This window comes from Diadema setosum, chromosome 13, assembly GCF_964275005.1.
Source record: "Diadema setosum chromosome 13, eeDiaSeto1, whole genome shotgun sequence".
Lineage (NCBI taxonomy): Eukaryota > Metazoa > Echinodermata > Echinoidea > Diadematoida > Diadematidae > Diadema > Diadema setosum.
Window position 1 is genome coordinate 17,757,871 of NC_092697.1, and position 10,080 is coordinate 17,767,950.

Genomic DNA, 10,080 nt, shown 5'->3' on the forward strand with positions numbered 1-10,080 from the left:
ATTTACCCGACAAACCGGCCACTTTGACAACATTTCAAGAAAGAAAGAAAAAAAAAAAAAATGGCACACTTTTCGCATCACAATGAAAACAGAGAGGGTGAGAACAGAGAAATTATGACAAGGTATGTTTCATGGTTCATGAGGTGGGTTACTTATAGGTTACCATAAAATACAACGTAACACCTACACGAGAAGGAAAACATCTGTATATTATTATTCCGTATGTAGAAATAAAATTATTACAGGTACATGTACCTCCGCCAAGGGAGAAGGTTTTAAATATGTTTTCGTTACCGTTGGTTTGTGTTCGTTTGTTAGTTTGTCCGTGTGCAAAATAACTCAAAAAGTAGTTAACGGATTTGGATGAAACTTGCAGGAAAGGTTTAAAATGATACAAGTAACAGATGATTAAATTTTGGTAGTGATCCGAGAATTTTAGGGGGGAACTTATGAAGGATTTTTGATATTTTGGCAGGATAATTAAGAAGTCTTTCTTGTTTTCTTTACAAGTGTAGGGCCTACGTTAAAAAGTCATGAATGAATGTGTAAACGACGTGCCGTATGACGTTTTTCTGACGCGACATCTTGTCTTTCAAATGGTAATTTACACGTCATTAGGACGTCTCTATTATGACCACCAAATATGACGTAGGCCTACGTCTTTTGGACAGCTTCCATTTTGAGCAAAAATACGTCATTTTGAGGTCAGTTTGTAAATACTTTGTTTATTTTCGTCCAAACACTTTTTCTTACGTCAGATCTTGTCTTTGATTTTATCAATTTACACGTTTTTAGGACGTCTTTGTATGACCACCCAGACGTCAGAAATACATCACAAATATGACGTGTTTTAGATGTCCTCCATTAAGTTAATTTAGCAGAAATACGACTTTTTGATGTCAGTTTGAGACGTCGCATTAAATGGCGTCTATTTTCTTTTCCTATTTACGCCAAAGACATATATGACGTGAAATTGACATCATTCTGACGTGTCTCTAGTTTCAGAGAATACGTCGCTTATATGGCGAGATAGACCCCGTTTACAGTGCGGGGCCGGGCTCGGCCGCGGCTCGGCCGCGGCCGAGCTGAGCCTCGCAATTTTGTCCGTTTACACTGCTGGGCTCGGCCGCGCTTTTAGTTCAAACCTTTCAATATTTTGTCGTAGTGGCGCTCTGCTTGTAAACAAACGCAATTTGGTATAGCCTGGTTTTCAGACCCTTTGCCAACTGGATTCTGTGGCGACGAAGTCGCCGTTCGGGCAAAGGCCTTTGCCGAAGGAAAAATCCTTTGCAGGACAAAACCACCTTAAACTATACTAGTTTTCCACGTTGAGGGGGGTAATATCGTGAATAGCGAAATAGTACGGGCAGAGGGTCTGGAAGCCAGACTAAAATTGGCCGCGCATTTGGCCCAGTTTGCGTTTACACCAAGAAGAGGCCAGGCTCGGCCGCGGCTCGGCCGCGGCTCGGCCGCGGCCGAGACCACCTCCAGAGCGAGGCCAAATGCAAGGCCAATTTTGGCCTCGCATTTGGCCTTTTGTGCGTTTACACTGAAGCGGGGTTGGGCTCGGCCGCGGCCGAGCCGCGGCCGAGCGTCGCACTGTAAACGGGGTCTTTGATAAATCCTCGATCCTCGAGCGATATAAATTTGACGTCATCTCTATACGCTGTTATTATGACGTCATACATAGGCCTATTAACGTCGCAAAATGACTTAGATTTTATGCTAAATAAAACGTTAATTGTATAACGTCAAAACTACGTCGCAAAAGTGACGTAACTTTACGTTCTTAATTAGTCGTTATAATAACACGTCATAAATACGTACAAAAACAACGTAAATTTTACGTCACTGATACGTCGCAATAATGACGTGATGAATACGTTGCAAAGCATCGTAGGCCTATTGATTTTCCGTCAAATGTAAATATGACATAATGCAATAACACGTGGCAAAATTGACTTAAATTTTAAATACGTCTTTACTTCGTCACTAATATGACGTCATAAACACGTCGTAAACTGCATGACGACGTAAATTTCACGTTATTATCTTTACGTCCCTCATATCCTATGACGTCATGAAAACGTCGCTTAAAACAAAGTAAGTTTTACCTCATTTAGGCCTATACGTCGTAAATATGACGTGCTGAATAGGTCTACATCGCAAGACAACGTAGATGTTACGTCATAAGTACGTCGTTCGTTGATGACATGAAAAATACGTTTCAAAATTGACCTAAATTTCACGTCATTAATACGTCACTAATATTAGGTAATAAACGTATCAGGGCACTTACCCCCTGTGCAACTATACCCTCCGGATAACTTGCACCCGGATGATTACACCCCAGGTCTATTCCACCTAGGGCAACTAACCCCCCCCCCCCCCCCCTCGACAACTATCCTCGTAGGATAATCACCTCCAGGGCAATTACCCCTTAGGACAACTACCCCATATGAAAGTTGTCAGTCCTGACAAGCTGTCAGTCCCACACAATTACCAATCGTTGTAGATCAACGTTGTATGTATATTTCAATCAATGTTTTCCTATAGAAGTACTTTCATTAAGTATATACTCGGAAGGTTATCTTCTGTTTCATTCAGTATTCTCATATTCATATTCAAAGTTTATTTCATTTTCCGACAAAAAACATAAGTTACACTTCTTTTGACAACAGAGAATAAGGTAAACAGAACATTATGTATTGAAAAGAATGTACAACAATTGAGGACCTTATAGTAATTATACATTGTTGTAAAAAAGAAACAGAAGTGATCGAAATGAAGTACATGTATAACTTTACTTAAAGTGCGAAAAATGGAGAGACCCATAAAAAGACAGAGCTTGTAGAATGTGGACCCCTCTGGAAAAATAGCATAAATGGGAAGATTAATTGAAGCATTATAAATACAAAAGGAAAAAAAAAGAAAAAAGAAGAAGAAGAAGTCTGGAAGCCCACTGAGAATTAGATTCACAGATAAATACATTTACTTTCATAGACGCGAACAAACATAGAAAATGACTAGACAACGAAACAACTACTGAAGAAAAGGCTGTACGGGACAAAACGGAATGGACAAGACTAACAAACAGAAGACAAAATAGCAAACGAAAATGCACAACAGAGACAGCGATCTTCGACAGAAGCATGTCAAGAGAAACAGATGATAGTTGTGGAGAAAAAAAAAGTGATCATATGGTAACGCCTGAAAGGAGAAAAGCAAGGAAATGAAGGGACGTATGAACTGGAGTAAGACAGAAATTCAAGTCTTTGACGCTTTGGGCGATAGCGTAGATGGCAGCAGACATCCAAAAGAATACAATAAGAGGAAAAAAGGTAGTATGTGAGAAAGAAGGCCAAATGGCTAGTTCAGTACTGTAGAGTCATACGATTGCAATAGAAAAGACTTCAGTCTCCTCTTGAAAGAATATATAGATGGGGCGTTTTTTATATCATGATTCAAAGAATTCCAATAATTTGGGCCCATATAAATATGTGTATTTTTAGCAAGGATCGTGCGTAAAAGGGGTAAATGAAATTCATTGGAACGCCTAGTGGGGTATTCATGAAATGATTGGTTTTTGAGGAACATAGATTCAAAAATAGATGGAAGCAAATTCTAATGGTATATAATGTACACTGTAAACACTTTATACATAAACCTGTGCTTTATAACATAATTATACATGACTTGTTGTATCCATAGTACGGTTCATTGTGCCCTTGTAAATAGTGTATGGTGTTTTTGTTATTCTACTCAGCCTTATATTTGATATTATTTTGTCTATAATCTGTAGGGGAACTACATTTAACAAGCAGTGCTTCTAAGTAGTCCCCTCCACATTTGTACATGGTGTAATTTTATCTCAGAATATCACGATATTTTGTATATACATGTAATATACTCTGTATATAAATAGTTTTGATATAATGTCCACTATGTGTTATACCCTGTATATTTTATCATAATATTATAATGTCCACTATGTGGAATATGAATAAATTTCATTTCATTTCATTTCATTTCATTTCATTTCCTTTCATTTCATTTCATTTCATTTTATTTCATTTCATTTAATTTCATCAATCCATGCAGGTCCATGGTAACAAGTCAGTGACCAGAGCTTCTCAGCCAATGAGAACCCAGTATTTTTTGAAATTATCAGAGACTAACAAGTTGTCATAGTTAACAACCTTTATCAAACGGTGACTTGGGGCCCGTTTCATAAAACTTGTCATCAGTGACAAGTTGTCATAGATGTGACAAGCTACTGAAATCCTTGCATCTGATTAGCTGAGAGCAAATTTGTCATAGAAATGTGGCAGTTGTCACTTATAACAAGTTTTATGAAACAGGCCCCCGGTCTGTCCTGAGAGAATACTTAGAGCTTATTTTCCATACAAGTATAATGTGCTAGTTTTCAAATTAAATGTCCGTGATACTTAAAGGGATAATATTGGTGGAGATGAGGATTGGGATTTTAAATTCTTGCGAGATACCAAGAAACCAGAGCGTATGCATCATACAGAGCCATTCCAAAACCTCTTTTCATCATTATAAACTTTGAATTCCTTTTATAATGGTATGCTCTTCTCCTTCTTGTAGACAGTTCAAATGTCTATCAGCGTATTAGTGTTGGGCAGGTGTGGTGCAGGCATACAGTGCCTTTAAAATGTCTACAAAGTCACTACGTGCAGCTAGTTATTGAAGCTTGTTTTTGTTTTTGTTTTTGTTTTTGTTTTTGTCCTGAACCCTCTTTTTGAATAGATCAATAAGAGAGGTGCAGTTGACACTTGACAGCATCCTTTAATTATGGTTACTCTGTTTTATCTCAGCCATTATTTTCAAGACGATTTTTTTTAAATTACAAAAACGTTGAATCCCTCTTGGAATGACATGCCCTTTCATATTTCGTGAGAGGTTTCTAATTATTTTACCAAAAAGATGTTATAAACATGAAGTTAGGTCTCGACCAAAACCATACGATCCGAAAAAAAAAAGAGAAAAAAATGTGTGTGTTTGTGTGTGTGTGTTTTTTGTTTTTGTTTTTGTTTTTTTCAATTCAATGATAACAAACGATGTTCGAAAATAACAATGGGAGACGCCTGGGCGGGGTGATTGTATTAAAGAGGGATGATTGTTTGGGGCCTAATAATCTAACAAGGGGTAATTGCCAAGGGAGGTGATGGTCTGTGGTAATTATACCAAGGTGGGAATCTCTTTCAACATCCCTGATTATAGTTGTTAATGCCTATAATGATGCAGCAGGGCAATTCTGAAATGAGTGTTAACGATGATATAACAGTAAAATCGCATTGATGAAACACCTAAACAAAACCGGTGGTAGTAATAGGTATTGTTGAAATAGATGCATCATTTAATTGATGATTTATAAAAAAATAAATAGAAAATATATAAGTAGATATTGTGGGCGATAACACGGTTACTCTGTTACTTTTTTCCTTAAGCAGAACTTAAAGGGACTGTACAGTACTGGTTGAGGTAGGGATTCATGTTTTGAACATTCCTAACTGAGATAATGAAAAGCCTCTTATGAAATATGAAAGAGCATGTAATTTTAAGAAGGATTCAATGTTTATTTGATGAAAATTGGTTTTCAAATGGCTGAGATATCCCAAAAAGTGCTAATAATAAAAGGCGACATGCCCCAACTTTATTACTATCTCTTTGTTTCACCTTGTTTTTGGATATCTCAGCCATTTCAAAACCGATTTTCATCGAATAAACTTTTGATACCCCTTAGAACCGCATGCGCTTTGACATTTCATAGAGTGGTTTCTGAATATCTCACAAAACCTTAAAAGCTAAATCTTCACCTCGACCAGAACTGTACACACACTTTAACCTGAATATTTATCTGAGGGAGGGGGATTGTCCTATGGGGAATATTGTCCAAGGAGGAATTGGCATGCCTTGAGGATAATATTGCCCTAAGAGGGTTTTATCTGGGGGTAGTTGTACTTGGGGAATTATAGCCCTATTTCAGTTTCATAGTTTCGTTTATTTCATTTCCAGCACTCACAATTACAACATTTGAATATATTAATGATGCAACAATATCATTATCATGAAAAAAAAAAAACACCCAACAACAACAACAACAACCAATGAACCATAACGACATAATACAATTTCCTTATAATCACAAGACAAGTATATAGAATAACCGGTTGGAAATGGAGAGGACTGCTAAAAAGCAGAGCTTGTAGTCTACAAACCCATAATAAAAAAACATACAAACTATTAGTTACAAAATTCATAAAACGAGGTAAAGAAAGCAAAGTATAAGACAGAGACGAAGTACACACACATACAGACACATTAATACACATGAGCAGCTCCTGAGGGATAGAGGAAAGGTGAGTATGGGTAGAATGACAGGAAGATACTACCTTCATGGTGGACAGAGAAAAGGGAGAGGGAAGAGGAAGATGATGGGTCAAAATCAGGGCACGTGAGGCATAGTTAAACTCCTCAAAATAAAGAAGGGTAAAGTGGAGTTGTGGTAAAAAAAAAAATGGGACTAGAAATCTAAGCTTACAAAAAGTATAACTCATTCTGAGATGTAAAATTTCTTTGAAGGAGAAATCCAGTCACCTTTAGTCTGATAAAAAAGGAGTAAAATCTTACGAGTTCAACAGTAGAAAGTTTACTGATATCGGATGAAAAATGAGGAAGTTATGAAATTTTGAAGTTTTGCTATAGTTTCTGCAAAACGGTTCTTGTACAGTAATTAATATGCAAATGAGTGAGCTAACCAAGTCATAACCTCACAAATTATTTTCCATTGATCGTGTACAAAAAATGACGAAAATTCATTGTTTCTGTCGTTGAAGTCTCAAACATGATGTTATTCTTGCGCTTCAGAATAATTATAGTGATCAGTTAGATAAACGAGGATTTGAGCCTCGGGCATAATTGCTTTTGAATGAAAAACGGGAAATTTCAAAATTTTATGTACAAACTATATGGCCAGTTGTGAGGGTATGACACGCTCACTTTCCCTTTTGCATACTCAAATTGACTGGTCAAGAATTGTTTCCCCAACAATTGATGAAACTTCAAAATGTCATAACTTCCTTATTTTTCATCCGATTTCAGTCACATTTCTACCGTTGAACTTGTAGAATTTTACTCACTTTTATGAGACTATCTTATACTTGGACTGGATTTCCCCGTTAAATTCGAAGGTTCGTTTATCCGAAAATGAAATAGGGTTCGTTATTCCGAAGGTTCGATGATCCGAAATGAAATAGGGTCCGTAGGCCTACCGAACCTTCGTAATAAGGAGCTCTGTTTCGATTTCGGATTACCGAACCTTCGAAACAAAGCTCCTTATTACGAAGGTTCGGTACGGACCCTATTTCATTTCGGATCAACGAACCTTCGGAATAACGAACCCTATTTCATTTTCGGATTAACGCACCTTCGGAATAACAAACCCTATTTCATTTTCGGATAAGCGAGCCTTCGGAATTGCGAACCCTATTTCATTTTCGGATTAACGAACCTTGGGAATAACGAACGTTCGGAATAACGCCACAAATGTTCGGATTAACGAACCCTTTTTCATTTTCGGATTAACTCTATAAAGACCAAGGGGGGGGGGGGGCACGTGCCCCCCCCCCCCCCTCCCACCAGATTTTCATTTGCCACTCCTTCGCCCTTAGTCCGATTTCAACCAAATTTGGTGACTTTTCCTAAAATCTTATTGCGAACATTTTGATATATAATTTAGCTGTATTTGATGTTGCTGGTTGCCATGGCAACCATAAACTGACAACCATGTCGGTCATACTTTGCATCTTTTTTCTGTTCCCATTTCATTTTACAGCATTACAGTGTATGAAATGTGTGTTTCTTGGATGGAATTTGTTGAAGGAGCAAAAGTTGAAGTAAATGGTCCTGGAAAGTTTTTCTTATTTTTGTTTTTATGTTACAAAGGCATAAAACAACAGATGTAATAGAGATAATTGAAAACAATAATATTTTCTAAAGATTTCCCTTCTATTTTGTGTTATTTTGATTCCTTCACCCAAGTTATGCCTCTAATATCATTAGTTTATCATATTTTCAATTTGCAATCTCACAATTCCACTATTATGCAAATTTTAAAAGTGTAACTATACATGTACCCGTCCCAAACATTTCATCTCAGGTCTCATAATGTATTTCTTTATGTTGATATGAACATGTATTATGTATATATGATATGACCTTGAGAAATTTCAACCATAACAAATAATAAGATTTTGCTTGCTTATCATTTGAGGCAAATATGAAACTGATTGGTCTATAATAAGACATATATAATGTTGATAAAGAAATTATACAGAAAAATCATGTTTTTAGCATATTTCCTATGTATTTCTTTATATTTTGGTAAATAGCGCCCTCCATGGGTGACCTTGAGAACATTCAAATGTACCGGCATGTAGAGTATGAGTTACTCTACCCATGTGCCAAATATAAAGATGGTACAATGTACATGAAATAATAAAAAAGTAATATGGGTGTGCCCCCCCCCCCCCCCCTTGGCTTGCGAGGGGTCAAAATAGCTTGGGCTTAATAGCGTTAACGAACCTCTAGGTATAGGGAATTTGTGTGTTTCGGATTAACGAACCTTCGGAATAATGAGCATTCGGAATAACGAACCTTCGGAATAACGAACAGCACCCGTGTGATTAGGTGTTACGTGTCTTCAGACCCCCTTTTCATTTCTTAAACACCTTGTACACACTTTCCACTTTCAACTCTAATAACTTTTGAAAGGATGATGCTACTGCTTTGAAAGTTGGCATTAACTATGGGCAGAATGTGTCAATGAGGCATGCTCAATTTCAGTTTAATCTGATAATCCCTTCATTGTTGTTACTCCGGTGGTTTCATCCTGTTTTTTGTCCAATATTCATTGCACAGCCAGCACGGCTTGGTAAAGATCGAGCGCTTGAATAGACACTGCACTTCAGAGCCTCTGTTCTCAGCTAGTTCACACTTTTCCCGAGTGTGTGCTTTCTTTCCAATATTTAGATAGGTTAGGAAAGTTATATATCATTTAATCAAAGCATAAAGTCTGTTCTTTTAGAATATATGCCGTCTTAACTAAAATTTCATGTCTGGCGACTTTCTGTTTGTTTTGTGATGCAGGGTCACAAATTACTATAATAGTGACGTCAGTCTGCTATATAGCTGGGTGAGAGAAATTACAGAGAAAGAAAGGAGAAATACAGGAAAGAAAAAAAACTCAAGACATCAGCTATCAATTCTCCTTGAAAATATTATTTTCTCCCATGATTATTGAAAAATTTGCGTTCCGTTCGTGTTTCTGTCGCGTGTTCTTCATTGTATAGGCCCTACATAACTGGCCGAAAGGAACACAAGATATTCGCATACTAGTACCATACGTCGTGAGAACTTCGCACAAACTGCGCAAGAATGGTTTTCGGCTCCGTGGCCGCACACATTCGGAGAAAAACTTTTCCGAATGTTTGCCATTCGAGTCCTTCGCAAATCGTTCGATTAAATTGCTCCCATTTTAGAAAGAGCGGTGACAATGCTTGTACGTTTATAGCGATCTAATGTCGTTGTGTATGGGTGCCGAAGTTTGGCTCTGTATTGATTATTGCATGCAGGCAGGTACACAGTCTAGTCGCTGTACACAGATTGTAGTGGCGACGTAGCAGTGCTCATTGCGCTTTGCAAGGCGTCTGTTGCGTGCCCAGAGTACTGTCAATACGGACTAGGTGGTCCCTTTGCAATGATCTCTCGATCTCACATACTACTACTAGTACTCAGTGGCAGCTTCTGTCGAACGTCACATGTTTCATATCGGTTCTCAGCAAGAGACACGTGCACGCTGCTGTGACCTACGTGCATCGCGTGCATTCATGCTCTTTTGCTCCTAATTGTGTACACTAACTTGTCACCTCGTACAACCTACAGCGTATGACCCAACAGCTTGTTAGCTTCGAAAGTGGACCTTTAATCATTGATTTAGCATCAGACATTAATTTATCGCAGCAAAGTAGCTGATGGTCTATCAAAGTCTAACAT